General features: G+C 61.9%; 1 protein-coding gene across 3 annotated transcripts in view; it reads right to left on the bottom strand.

Moving 5' to 3' along the window:
- Positions 1-13,613, bottom strand: part of GRHL1 (grainyhead like transcription factor 1) — a 45,234-nt gene that overhangs the window by 19,066 nt on the left and 12,555 nt on the right. The window lies entirely within an intron of this gene.

A 13,613-nucleotide genomic window follows, 5' to 3' on the forward strand; every position in this document is an offset into this window, starting at 1 on the left:
TTTTAAAAAAGATTTATTTATTTATTGAAATGTAGAATTAGAATGGGAGAGAGAGGAATCTTCCATCCATTGGTTACCTCCCCAGATGGCCGCAACACCTGGGCTGTGTGGGCCAGGCTGAAGCCAGGAGCTTCCTCCAGGTCTCCCATGTGGGTGCAGGGGCCCACACGCTTGAGCCATCCTCTACTGCTTTCCCAGGCCATTTGCAGGGAGTTAGGTCAGAAATGGAGCAGCCGGGACTTGAACTGGTGCCCATACAGGATGCCGGTGCTGCAGGCTGGGCTTTAACCCGCTGTGCTACTGTGGCATAGCTCCGGCCCCATCTTAGGTATTTTTATGAAAGGATCCAGGACAATCCACGACACCCCCCCCCACACACACACACGGCGAGCGGACGGTCTGCAGCACACAGCGGGCATGGGAAGCAGGCGGCAGGCAGCTCGGCGAGCGATCGGACTCCTGCCAGTTATTCCAGGCCGTGGGGCTCCATCCCCAGCCCCCAGCAAGTCGCACTCCGCGCTTCGTCCCAGCAATGGACCCTTCACAAGAGGACTTCGTGCTAATCCAACCCTGACCTGGAACCCCCTCCCTCCCCAGGTTCAGGATCCGACGCAGGGCAGAGAGAAGCAGGAGCCAAGCCCCAGGCCCGGGCCGCGTGGCGTCGCTCAGAACCGCTCACTTCAGTGCACTTTTCTCCTGTTCTTAAGAAATTCAGTCTTTGGCGGCTGACGCTGTGGCACAGCACGTTGGGCTTCCGTCTGTGGCTCTGGCGTCCCATATGGGCGCCAGTTCTAGTCCCGGCTGCACCTCTTCCGATCCAGCTCTCTGCTATGGCCTGGGAAAGCAGCAGAAGATGGCCCAAGTCCTTGGGCCCCTGCACCCACGTGGGAGACCTGGAGCTCCAGCCGTTGCAGCCATTTGGGGAATAAACCAGCAGATGGAAGATCTCTCTCTCTCTGTCTCTCCCTTTCTGTAACTCTGCCTCTCAAATAATACATAATATTTCATTTCAATAAAAAAACCCCAATCTTCCCAAAGTGTACAGTTTTCTAAATCCATCACGGGCATCTCCTGGAGCCAGAAGGGCCCCAGACGACCCGAGTGGAGCCGTCAGACGCAGACGGCAGCCTCTCTGTCGTCATGCTGCCTGGCTGCTTACTGCAAGGGCACTGCTGTTCACACAGTCAGACCGCGTGAATGAACCGCAGAAGACGGCACCAATGCTCCCACTGAGGTGACCAGGAAAGAAACAGACCCAGCCACAGGGAGAGTGCCGCTGCCCGGGTCCACGACAGCACCTCGGTCTCCGGGAACCCGAGGGGAAGGCAGCAGAGCCACGGGCCCCGGCGGAGGGTGACCCTGAGGGCCGTTCACCCCCGGCGCCCGCCGGCACAGGAGCAGAAGCCGCACGTCCTGAGCTTCCCAGGGAGCGGCACGGGGGCCGCACCGCACCAGCCACACGGTCAGCAAGGGGAAGAGACACAGGGGACGATGCTCACGGCGGAGCCCCCACCCAGGGAGCCCTCCCTGCGGCTGACGTGGGAGTGACCCCCGTGGCCCCACGGCCCGGGGCGCAGGTCCGGCAGAACCCGCCGAAGGGGCCGTCAGACGCAGATTCAACCAGCAGATTTCATCTGGCACAGAAACATCTCCTCCCGCCGTCTAACCCACAGGAGAGCACCGACAGGTCAGAGAGCCCACGGCCCCCGGTGCTTCCACCAACCACACAGGAGGCTGCTCCTGGGCGCGGGTGCGTGATGCCGCGGGGTCAGTCCCCACTGCTGCCCCGCTTGCAATCCCGCTTCCCGCTCACGCAGCTGGGAAGCCACAGATCAGGATCCGGGTGCTTGGCCCCTGCCACCTACGTGGGCAAGGCGGATGCGTTCCTGGCTCCTGACTTCCGCCTGGCCCAGCACTGGCTGTCGCAGCCATCTGGGAAGTGAACCAACGCACAGGTCTCTCACTCCTCACCCCCCAACTCTGTCCTCCCCCGTCACTCTCCCTTTCAAACATCTTTTTTTGGGGGGGGGGTGGAAGAATGGGAGAGAGAGAGAGATGAGAGAGATCCTGCATCTGCAGGGGCTCAAGCACTTGGCCGTCACCTGCTGCTTTCCCAGGTGCACTGCGGGGAGCTGGATTACAAGTGGAGCAGCCGGGACTCGAACTGGTGCTCATACGGGCTGCCGGCATCACAAGCAGCGGCTTAACCACGCCGCTGGCCCAGGCTCTTGTTTACATACAGTTTTCTTTTAAAGGGATCTGAGTTTGAAATGGAAACTGAGTGACAAGGCGTTCTGCCCATAAGAGGCAGCGTGAGGTCGTGGGGGCTTGGCCATCTGGCCTGTGTGGCACCATCGCAATGCCTGGGCCAACCACAGAGGAAAACAAGAGCTACTGGCGGCCCACGTGGCCTTGCCAGCTGAAGGAAGAGCCCTATCCGTCCCGAGTGGAGATGCCCTTCCTGCCCAGGCACACGGCCCACGGCCTCTCCCGCCACCGTCAACCCTGCAAGGCCAGACGCGAGGTTCAACAGCCACTTCCCCGTACTCTCAGGACGGAGGTCGAGGGCGACTCCTGGGTCGAGGACAGGGACGAGGGAGCAGCTGATGCGTGGCCACCTCTGCTGTCACTGTCACAGCGCAGTGAGCACCCTGAGTCTTTGGGGGCAGGGACTAGGCTGTTTGTTTAATTTCTTCCAGGGTTCAGGGTGAACTGTCACTCCTGCGGGAACTGCGTTATGTGCTGGCCACAAGACAGAAAAACCACGGGTACGCAAAGCCTACGTGCTACATCCAAGTCGTGTCTTCCTACGTCTCAAATCCTCAGAAAACTCTGAGCAGTAAACAAAAGCAGGGGCTAGCGCTGGGTCACGGCTATGGGGCCGCGGCCTGGGTGCTGGATTCAGGCCTGGCGGGTCCTGGCTCCCGGCTCCCACCTGGCCCCGTCCCAGGTGTAGCAGCCACCTGGGCAGTGAACCAGCGTTAGGAGGAGCGCTCCACCTTCCTCTCACTCTGCCTTCCAAATAAATCTTAGAAAAACAACTCTTGATTTAAAAAAGCAAACACACAGCTGAAAGAGTCACACAAGTTGACCCCTCCTCTTCCCAGGCTCCAGCAGAGGACCCTCAACAACCGAACAGCTCGGATCAGGCGGCGAACTGGAGCGTGCGCACTAGCAGGCCACGGACAAAGGCCGACATCGTACAGAATCTAAGTGCTTCGCGCTCACTGGGGAACTGTCAACAGCTGAGCCGTCTGTGCCTGGGACGAGGAGGGAACCTCCCAGCTTCCAAGACGCTGCCCGGGGACTCCGATCTCCCTTTCTGGCTGCATTCCTACCACGAGAGCGGCCACACGTCACACGCAGGCCCTGACCCTTGGCGGAGTCATCCTGAGACCCCGGGGAGTACCGAAGGCTCCAGAGGGTCCCTGCTTGCACACCTGGGGTAAAGTTTCCTCATCAGGCACAGCAAGACGTCAACAGGCAGTAAGCACGTGGACCGACGACACGCTGTGACAGAAGCCACCTCTGCACTGGGCTGACTGAGGGTGGCCAGGGCTGCCCCTAACTGGGTGTCCAGACCCTGGCCTGAGAAACATCTCTGCCCCACGCACCCCGGCCTGCCCCGACCTGACACCTGACCACAAACACTGGCGCCGAAGCCGCCTGGAACTCCGCAGCACCCAGGTGCCTCTGATTTCAAAGTCTGATCACCGACTGAAAACACGACACCAAAAGTCTGCAAAGGGCCCCTAACCCCACAGACGCCCGGGGTGGGCACGGAGGGTCCTTCCTGTTCAGCCGCTCAGCTCTGTGTGCACACAGGCCCGCCCTGGGGCACCTGGCTGGTTCCTCCACCCGCAGGTCCCCCGACCCTCTGTGCCGGGGCTGCCTTGCCCAGGGGCCTATGTGTACCGCTGTGGGGAGCAGCGTGGTGACGCCCGCCCCACTGAGAACTGTGTCACCTCTCACCTTTGTGTGCCCAGACCGTGTGGCTGTGCCCCTGAGTGCTGACCCCAGACTCCCACACCCAGTCCGACAAAGCTGGACATCGCTGTGACACGGGAGCCACACGCATCCCCTCTTACAACAGACCCAACTCCCGTTTATTAAAGACTGATTTATTTACTTGAAAGGCAGAGTTACAGGGGGAGAGAGAGGGAGAGACAGAGAAGTTGACCGTCCACTGGTTCACTCACCAAATGCCCACAACGGCCAAGGCTGGGCCAGGCTGAAGTCAGGAGCCAGGAGCTTCTTCCAGGTCTCCCAGGAGGCTGGCAGGGGCCCAGAACTTTTGAGCCACCTTCTGCTGCCTTCCCAGACACATTAGCAGGAAGCTGGACAGGAAGTGGAGCAGCCGGGACTTGAACTGGTGCCCATGTGGAATGCTGGAGTCTCAAGTGGTGACTTTACCCGCTGTACCACAGCGCCGGCCCCGAACCTAACCTTTAACTCTCAAGAACAATCTACAAAATTGGTACTGGGGCCGGCGCTGTGGCACAGTCGGTAAAGCCACCACTTGAGCCTCCCATATGGGTACCTGTTTGTGTCTCAGCTGCTCCACCTCCATCCAGTCCAGCTCTCTGCCAATGGCCTGGGAAAAGCAGCAGAAGACGGCTCAAGTGCTTGGGCCCTGCACCCACGTGGGAGACCTGGAAGAAGCTCCTGGCTTGCACCGGCCCAGTGCTGGCCACTGTTGCCATCTGCAGAGTGAACCAGTGGACAGAAGATCTCCCTGAGTGGCCTTCAAATAAATAAATAAACGAAAGACAAGAAAGAAAGTGGGGCTGGCGCTGTGGCGTAGTAGGCGAAGCCTCCACCTGTGGAGCTGGCATCTCATTTGGCTGCTGGTTCGAGTCCTGGCTGCTCCACTTCCCATCCAGCTCCCTGTGGAAGATGGCCCAAGTGCTTCGGCCCTGCACCCACGTGGGAGATCCAGAATAGGTTTCTGGCTCCTGGCTTTGGCCTAGCCCAGCTCTGGCCATTGCAGCCATCTGGGGAGTGAACCAGCAGATGGAGTCGGGACGAATGACGAAGAGGCACTGTGCCGCCCACGGCTCGGCGGTCAGGTGACCTGTTGCCCAGATTCACGCCACTGTGCTCCTGTCTCCTCCAAGCTGGCCTAACCTCCTGCAGCGCCCAGCGGCCAAGCAGGTTTTTACGTCCTGGACGTTCAAGCTCCGCTGAGTGGACAGCTAACCTGCCTCTGTGGGGCAGACAGGGGCGCCCGGAGGCTCCCCCAGACCCACTGGGATACGCGGGGCCACCACACGTTTCCTGTGTGTTCACTTCCACGCAGCCACGCGCCACCAACAGAGACCTCCTTTCTGTTACGAAACTCGGGTACCTAAGAAGCCTTCCTCGACTCCGTAACTAAATGCGCAGGCAGCTCCGGCTGCCTCTGCAGACGCGGGGACAGCGGCGCCGAGAGCGGTGGCACCGGCTCAGGTCCCGGCCTTCCACGCGGGCTGCTCCCACCGCCTCAGGTCCACCGGAACTCGCCACGGCTCCTGTGTGTGTGTGGAGGGGCGAGGGGAGCGTAGGGAAAGGTCCAGAACAGTCTGCCGAAGCTGCCGCCGGCACAGCACTGCCTTCCGGAACGCCTCGGCCGGGAGTGCTTTCCCTGGAAATCCCTCACCTGGCCGTGGGCTCTAAGAGGGATCTGAGTGAGCGGACGGACGGTCAGGGAACCGGACTCTCCGGAACAGGACTCCCTGAGCCAGTTCGTCCACGGAGTAGTCGCAGAATGCTAATTACCCTCCCAGAATTTCCTAGAAGGACGTTAGAAATGAGTCAAGTTGGGCCATGAAGAGAGAAGGAAAAGGCCAAGTGTCAGAGCCGACAGCGCCTGCTCGCCTGGGCCGGGTTACACTCTGTCGCCTGCACCCTGACCCACAGCTAGGAAGCTCAGGCGAGGTCTAACTGCCTGGGGACACAGATCTGTCAGCGGGCAGAAAAGAACGAGGGAGTGGGGGTGAGTTAGCTACAGAAGCTGCTTCAGGAAGTCAGAGCAGCAAAGCCCGACGTCCGAGGACGCACTCGTCCCGGCCACGTGGCTCTCGCAGTCCTCAGCCCTGGCTGTCTGTCTTTTCATTCAAGGCGGCTGGCATCAGGCGGTGGCTGCGGCTCAGACTTCAAGACACAGGCAGCACACGGCACAGTGCCTGGGGCAGGGCCCCGGCCCCGCCTCCGCCCTGAAGCTCCTTTGTAGAAACCACACTGGCACATGGAAGACCTGCTGGGTCACTTAGCGGGAAAGTGGCCCTGATGGGGGCCGAGCAGGTTTTACACAAGTAAAGGCCCCCTACCGCACACCACACAGCCCGGGCTCGCACACCTCCACTTGCTTCACCGGAGTCACGGCACAGCGCCGGAGGGGCGGCTCCAGGAGGGCAGCCACAGCCACCCAGGACGTGGGCCCAGCTGCTGCAGGACTCGCCGGCCTGAAACCCCTTCTCTGTTAAAATCCAGCCAGGCCAAACAAGGGCACAACACCCGTAACATCCAGCTAGGATGCCGCGTGTCTACTGGGCTGCAGGCAGAAACCCTGGAGTACTGAGCGAGTTCTCTAACTCAGTCAAAAACACGGCACTAAGACAGCTCCAAGCAGCTCTCGCTGGAAGCTGCTGATGACCAAACGAAACCTGAGGTCAACAGCGTAGTTTATTTCCGTCCCAGGTCCAGTCGCGCTCATTAAAGAGAAGAAAATCGCTTGTTTTTCTAACATGTTTACATGGAGTTTAAAACGTCAGCGGGTGTGGGAGGTGGTGTTGTGGTGTAGCTGGCTAAGCCACTGCCTACAACGCCGGCTCCCACACGAGCGCCGGTGCCAGTCCCGCCTGCTCCACTTCTGATGCAGCTCGCTGACAGTGCACCTGGGAAAGCTGTGCAAAGTGACCGGGCACTGGAACCCCTGCCACCCACGTGGAGCCCCGGACGGTGTCCTGGGCTCCCGGCTTCGGCAGGGCCCAGCCTCAGCTACTGTGGCCACTTGGGGAAGGAGCCGGCAGACGGAAAATCATCCTCTCTCTCTCTCTCTAACTCTTTCAAATACATAAGTTAAAAACAACAACTATAAAAGTCACCAGAAGCCAGTGGAGTGGAGGCTAAGCAGCAGCTGTGGTTCGTGGCTGGAGCCTGGCCGGCCGAGGGTCACACAGCAGACCCCTCATCCAGACCAGCCGGCCCCGCCCGCCTCCCAGCTCCACAAGACCTTGCGGCTCTCCTGCCCTGATAGCGTGTGCGGGCCCAGCTTGTCCACACCGCCCAGGAGGGAGGCCCGGGCTGAGTCACGTGCTCCACGCAGGACCCAGTTCCAGAAGATTCTCGGGGTCACCCGGGAGGCGGGGCGTCTGGCAGGGGGTGGGGTGGGGGAGGTAGGGACCGTGTCCCACTGCTGGGAGCTGCGGACTTCCAAGGAGCAGCCAGCGGCTGCACAACTTCTCAGATGAAGAAAAGGGGAGGGGCGGGGCGAGGGAGGAAGAGCCGTGGGGGGAGAGAGGCACCAACTTGCCATCTTCCCACGGCTGGCAGGGCGTCTCCCGGGAGAGAAAACAGGCCTGGTGAGCAGCTGGGCTGCGGCCACAGCGCCACCCGCCCACGCCACCCACGCGGCCTCCAAGTTTCCGCAGGGTGCAGACAGCCAGGGAGGAGGGCACTAGCATGAACGGAGAGCAGGGACGGGAACGCCAGGAGACACCTGTGAATCGCTGCTCCCGGTGACGTCCAGAGCCGGCACCCGGTGAACTTCGGGTCACTTGGCAGACCCGGCGATTTGGCACCTGCTGCCCCAAATACGCAGCTTTGTTCTGAAGCATGAGGAGCTGGTGCAGGGCTGACCCACAGCAAACACGGAGCACATTCCGGCTCCGCCGGGACGGCGCGGGTCCCGGGGGTGCTCGGCCAGCAAGCTTACAACTGGAAGCTCTAATGACAAAGTGCCTCCCACTTAAAAAGATTCCAGATCAACGCGAGAGGCCTCTGTGTCTGCCAAGGGACTGGAGCTGCTGGAGCAGGGCTGCCACGGAGGAGGAACCCAGACTCCAGGCCCAAACCACTTTGCCATCTCTGTTCTCGGCCCTTCAGTTCACCCAAAACCTCAGCCGGAGGCCTGATTTAAAAAACAACCACAGGGGCCGGCGCGGAGGCGTTGTGGGCAAAGCCGCCGTCCGCAGTGCCGCCATCCCATATGGAAGCCGGTTCAAGTCCCAGCTGCTCCACTTCCGATCCAGCTCTCTGCTGTGGCCTGGGAAAGCAGTAGAAGATGGCCCAAGTGCTTGGGCCCCTGCACCTGCAAGGGAGACCCGGAAGAAGCTCCTGGCTCTTGGCCTCGGATCAGAACAGTTCTGAACGGTGCAGCCAACTGGGGAGTGAATCAGCAGATGGAAGACCTCCCTCTCCCTCTGTGCCTCTCCCTCTCCAACTCTGCCTTTCAAATAAATAAATACATCTTTTTAAAAAATCTTTAAAAAAATAAATAAACTAGAAAGCCGCCATGGAGGAGATCTCCCGGAGGGCCTGGGGGAAGAGGGTCAGCGTGACGAAGCTGTCAGACAGGAGCTCCACAGAGAACTTACTGTTTCCTGCAGCGGCAGGATAAAGAAAAAAAGAGCGAGAGGAGAGAATGGAAAACTAACTCGAGTGACAGCGTAAATGACAGCTGGGCAGACCCGGTGCTGGGAACCCGTTTCACAACCTCCAGGTTTCACCGCAAACCCCGGCTTTCTTCCGCGGCCAAGTCTCCCTGGGCCAATCAGACACAGCTTGTGCCGGGCGCCTCCGGCCATGCTCTCACAAACGTGTGCCATTGTCACCCAAGGACCCCAAAGCTGCCGGGATTCAGGGCATTTGACCTCTGGACAGAGCCTGTGGCTGACAGCGCAGGGCGCACGCCTCCAGTGCTTCCAAGCGGGTCCAGCAGGCTCAGCTCAGAAAAAGAAAAAATCACACAGCCCCTCTGCCCCACCCCCGCCCCAGGGGCATGCCCAGAGTGGTCTCCCCCAAAGAGCGCGCGCTTTGTGTCTGCTAACGAAAGCCCTCCCCACAACCGCCAATCGAGAAGATGTTATTGCCAACACCGATCAAACTCAGCAATGAAGAGAACTCATTTCCCCGGAAGCAAACAGGACTCGCTCTGGGACTAAAGCCTGACTCTTACAGCTGTGCACTGCCAGACGCATGAAGTCCCTGGGGCCGAAAGAACCTCAGCTCAGGAGCCTGCAGGGCCACCCGTGGACACCGCCGTCCAGGGGGTCAGCTCTGGGCCTGATGGATGCTGGGAGTCCTGCGTGGGAACAGTGCTCTCCGGCTTCTCTCGGTTCAGGCCAGGGAGCGTGCCTTCATTCAAGCGCAATCCCAAGTCAGATTCCTGACTCAACCCCTCCTGCCTCCTCCCTCCATTCACACTGGAAACTTACGTTGTGAAACCAACCCAACCTGTCCCTGCTCACTGCAACCAAACACGGCCACACCTGGTCTTAATGCACTGTGAGGGTGCTTCAGCAGAATGGAATCCCTGTAAATGCAGGCCTAAGTGCAGGCCAAACAAATTAAAAATTACTCTCACAATGAATCCCAAATATTATGCTGAGCCAAAACAACAACTGGGATTAAACTCATAAACCTGCATCCCACAAGCACACACAGAGTCTTCAGTTCACGGTGCCAAGCGGCTACGCCCCTCTGTGACAGACTGAGCTCGGCGAGCCCCATAATCCCCAGCACAAGCTCCGTGGCCCTGCTGGGACGAGGGGTGCAGGGGAGGCCAGAGGCCAGCCGGCACCCAGGTCGGCTCCCCCACCCCCACCTCGGGACCCAGGTCGGCTCCCCCCGCCCCCCACCTCGGCACCCAGGTCGGCTCCCCCCGGCCCCCACCTCGGCACCCAGGTCGGCTCCCCCCGCCCCCCACCTCGGCACCCAGGTCGGCTCCCCCCGCCCCCCACCTCGGCACCCAGGTCGGCCCCCCCGCCCCCCACTCAGCACCCAGGTCGGCCCCCCCCGCCCCCCACTCAGCACCCAGGTCGGCTCCCCCCGCCCCCCACTCAGCACCCAGGTCGGCTCCCCCCGCCCCCCACTCAGCACCCAGGTCGGCTCCCCCCGCCCCCACCTCGGCACCCAGGTTGGCTCCCCCGCCCCCACCTCGGCACCCAGGTCGGCCCCCCCGGTCTATTTGGTCCTCTTTCCTCAGCGACAGGGGCTTTGGCTCAATCGTGGCCGACAACAATGGAGTCTTCCCTCCCCACGGGGCAGGAGGCTGGGGCTTGCTCTGCTCCCTGAATGCCCTCTCCCCTCCGCCAGCCTCCCAGCTGGAGGTAGGAGATGGGCAGGACCGAACTGGCAGGAGAAGAGAAGTGGGTGGCACTTGCTCTGTCACACATCACACCCTGAGAGGGGATCGTGCCACCAGGAGAAGAAAGCCGCAGCCCCCAGGGCCGCTGCAGCTGGTGGACAGAGGCCCACGGCCTCAGGGTATCTCGGCCGCGGGACCCACCACCGTGAACGAGGCCAGCCTGGCGTCTCCCCACTGCTGTGGCAGGGGCGTGGCACGCGTCTGACTTCGGTTCTTTGCTGGTGCTAGTTTTTAAACACATGAATGGTGGTGACCGCACAGCCCACCTTCTAGCTGAAGGTTGAGGCATCACCAACAGAAAGCACCCCGTTGCTACGCTGTTTCCCTGCAGCTCATTAATCTGCTAACACTCAGGAAGACCCCTCCTCCCTGGGAGAAGTCCTGGGCCTGGCTTCGCACCACAGCCTCATACCACGATCCAAGACGCCCTGCGTCAGGGTGCCCTGGGCTCCGGGCGTGCTGGGTGTTGGTTGACAGTGTCCAGGCCTCGGCAGTTAGGCAGCACTCACCCAACAAGCAGAGAAATCCTGCCTTGGGCACAGGGTTCACGCCAGAGTCCACACGGCCGCTCCTCCTGTCTGGGCCGGGGTCTGCCCCGTGGGCCTCGGAGGCCTCCTCCCGCGGACACGGTGAAGGCGGCCAGGTGCCCACCGAGTGCCTGGCACACAAGCACTCACAGCTGCACTCTCCCAAGCCTCCTTCCCCACTACTGATTTTAGATCCTCAGGCTGAGAGGCACTAATGCAGTCAACACAGTGGCACAGCCTGGGCAAGACAGCAGGCCCAGGCCATGCAGGGGAGGAGGAGGGGCGGCCCCAGCGCCCGATCACCTGCGTCCCGAGCACACGTGCTCTTCCCTGGAAATCGCGAGGTCATATCGAGGATCCCAGTTGCCCCACAAAAGCCCTCCAAGGCCCCAGCCCACCTCGGACTACAGTGCTGGTGTCGGGGGCTGGGTTCCCGCAGCGGGGAGGAGATGCTGGGGAGCACTGAGCGCCGAGTTCCCATCTCTGCCTCCGCCCCCCTGAGAGGCCCCTCCTCACTGCTCTGCGCCCCTCCCGGTGACCTGCACTCACAGCCGCCCGTCATGTGAACTTCAGCCCTCGCCGGGCTGCCACCTCCTCGGGCTTCAAAGGTTAACGGCTTCTGCTCCTGCCCGGGTGACCTCCACTGCACACCAGGAGGGAAGCAACCTCCCTAAGTCAGGACGCGAGGATGCCAGGTGACCTTGAACCTGCCCAGGGACGTCTAGCTCTTTAACAACGACACAGAGCCCCGGTGCTGTGCGAGGGCGATGCAATGGACGGCACAGGACGGCACAGGCGCGGGGAGCTGCCCCGAGACGGCTGTGGCACTTCTTCCCCCCTCATTTTGAAAACCGGCGATGTCTACGGGCATCACACCAGCTGAGCGCTTCCCGGTAGTGAACGCGGGTCTGTGCTCGGCTGCTGGCTGAGGCACGGACGGCACAGGGCGAGTCCCGGCGTGGGCAGTTGTGCCCCAAGTGGGACATGAGCCCGGACGTTCAAGGTGCAACCTGCTACGTCCTCCAAGCAGCTGCCTCGGAAGTGAGAGGATGCGGCAGCTCAGAGCCCGGGGCGGAACCCAGCCACGGGGGCGCTGAGACCTCCGGAGCGGAGCTGGGGCAGACAGCCTCAGGGCAGTGGGAGAGGGGCTATAGCTCTCAGCAAGGGTCTCTCCACAGAGCAGCCAAGTGGGCAAGGGAACGCCGTGAGAGCAAGACGGGCCACGCAGCACTCGCGTGTCTCCAGGCCACGCCAGCTGCCCGGGGCACTCGCGTGTCTGTCTCCAGGCCACGCCAGCTGCCCGGGGCACTCGCGTGTCTGTCTCCAGGCCACGCCAGCTGCCCGGGGCACTCGCGTGTCTGTCTCCAGTCCACGCCAGCTGCCCGGGGACTCCCACCATCTCAGGTTTAAAACCAGCGGCCTCTGCCTGGCAGCAGCGCCAGGAGCGGCGGGGCCTGGGCTGGGGCCGGGAAGGGAAGGGAAACCGGCCTCACCTCCAGCAATTAGTGGTGATTACAGCGACTTAAGACATCCCTCCAGCAGCCCCTCCCTCTAGCACACACACACTGCAGGCCTCAGAACGAAACCGCCATCACCCCACCTCCCACCCACAGTGACACATCCCACAGAGCAACACCCACCCGACGCGGGCCTCGCGGCCGCGGACACCTGCCTGTCAGCCCAGACCGCTCCCCAGCCAAGGAGAGCCGGCCACCAGGGCCTCTTCACTCTTCCACGGGGATAAACGGCGGGCCTGCGTCAGAACAGGAAGGCAGGGCACGCTCCTGCACCGGCTCCGCCACACTCCCAGCGCCTCTCCCGCCTGCCCGGCGGGGCACCGGCCAGCCCTTCCTGCAGGTGCTCCTAGGGCCAGGCAAGTACGTGATGCACAGAGTCTACCTGCCCCCGGCCCACCCTGGATGCAGCAGCCTGCCGGGTGCCCTGCAGACTGGCGGACCCGACTGCCGCCGCCCTGCACCTCAGAGACACCGCTGTGCCCTGGGCACAAGGAGCGCAGTAGCCAAGCAAGCGCAACACCAGCCGCGCAGCTGCCGGGAACCCGGCCGCGCTGCCCTGCACAGACCTCGGGCAGGCAGCTTTGCAAAAGGAGCCCCGGCGTTCAGCACTAACGCGGCCCTTCCCTCACTGATGAACTCAATACAGGAAAGAGGAGGAAGGAGGCGACGGCACTCTGCACCGTGACGCCGGGAAACAGAGCTCCTAACACCACACCAGAGCTGAGGGCCCATCTATCTCAGCGGGCAGAAATCACATGTACTTTTCAGTTTCTTGTTTAGAAATATACTGCAGCCCTAGGCACTAACGACTCTCATTCCACGTGTGCAAACCGCCTTGTGGATGGGAGGCAATTTTCTGATCACGAACGCCCAGGACCGGGCAGGGCTGCGCCGAGCAGCGGCACCGGCATGGCACCAGCACGGCACGGCTGCGCTGGCTGGGACCGCACAGCCTTGCTCCGAGAGCCTCCCGCAGCTCGGCAGGCGCTGCTCCGCTGACCCTGACACCACCCACGACGAGAGAGGCGCAGCCACTCCCCCTGCAAACCAGGAAAGGGAGCCCAGGGCGCCAGGGACAGGACGGGGTCAGCCAGTGAGCCCTGGCCAGCGCGCAGCCATCCCGACGCTCCACACGCGGGACTCTGCCTGAAGGAGTCAACAGAACTGCCTCCTCCGGGGGGGGGGGGGGGGGGGGGACGGGTCCAGGGCGCCTGGGAGCAG

This window comes from Oryctolagus cuniculus, chromosome 2 (genome assembly GCF_051225735.1).
Source record: "Oryctolagus cuniculus isolate XC-2025 breed Fujian yellow rabbit chromosome 2, ASM5122573v1, whole genome shotgun sequence".
NCBI classification, from domain to species: Eukaryota; Metazoa; Chordata; class Mammalia; order Lagomorpha; family Leporidae; genus Oryctolagus; species Oryctolagus cuniculus.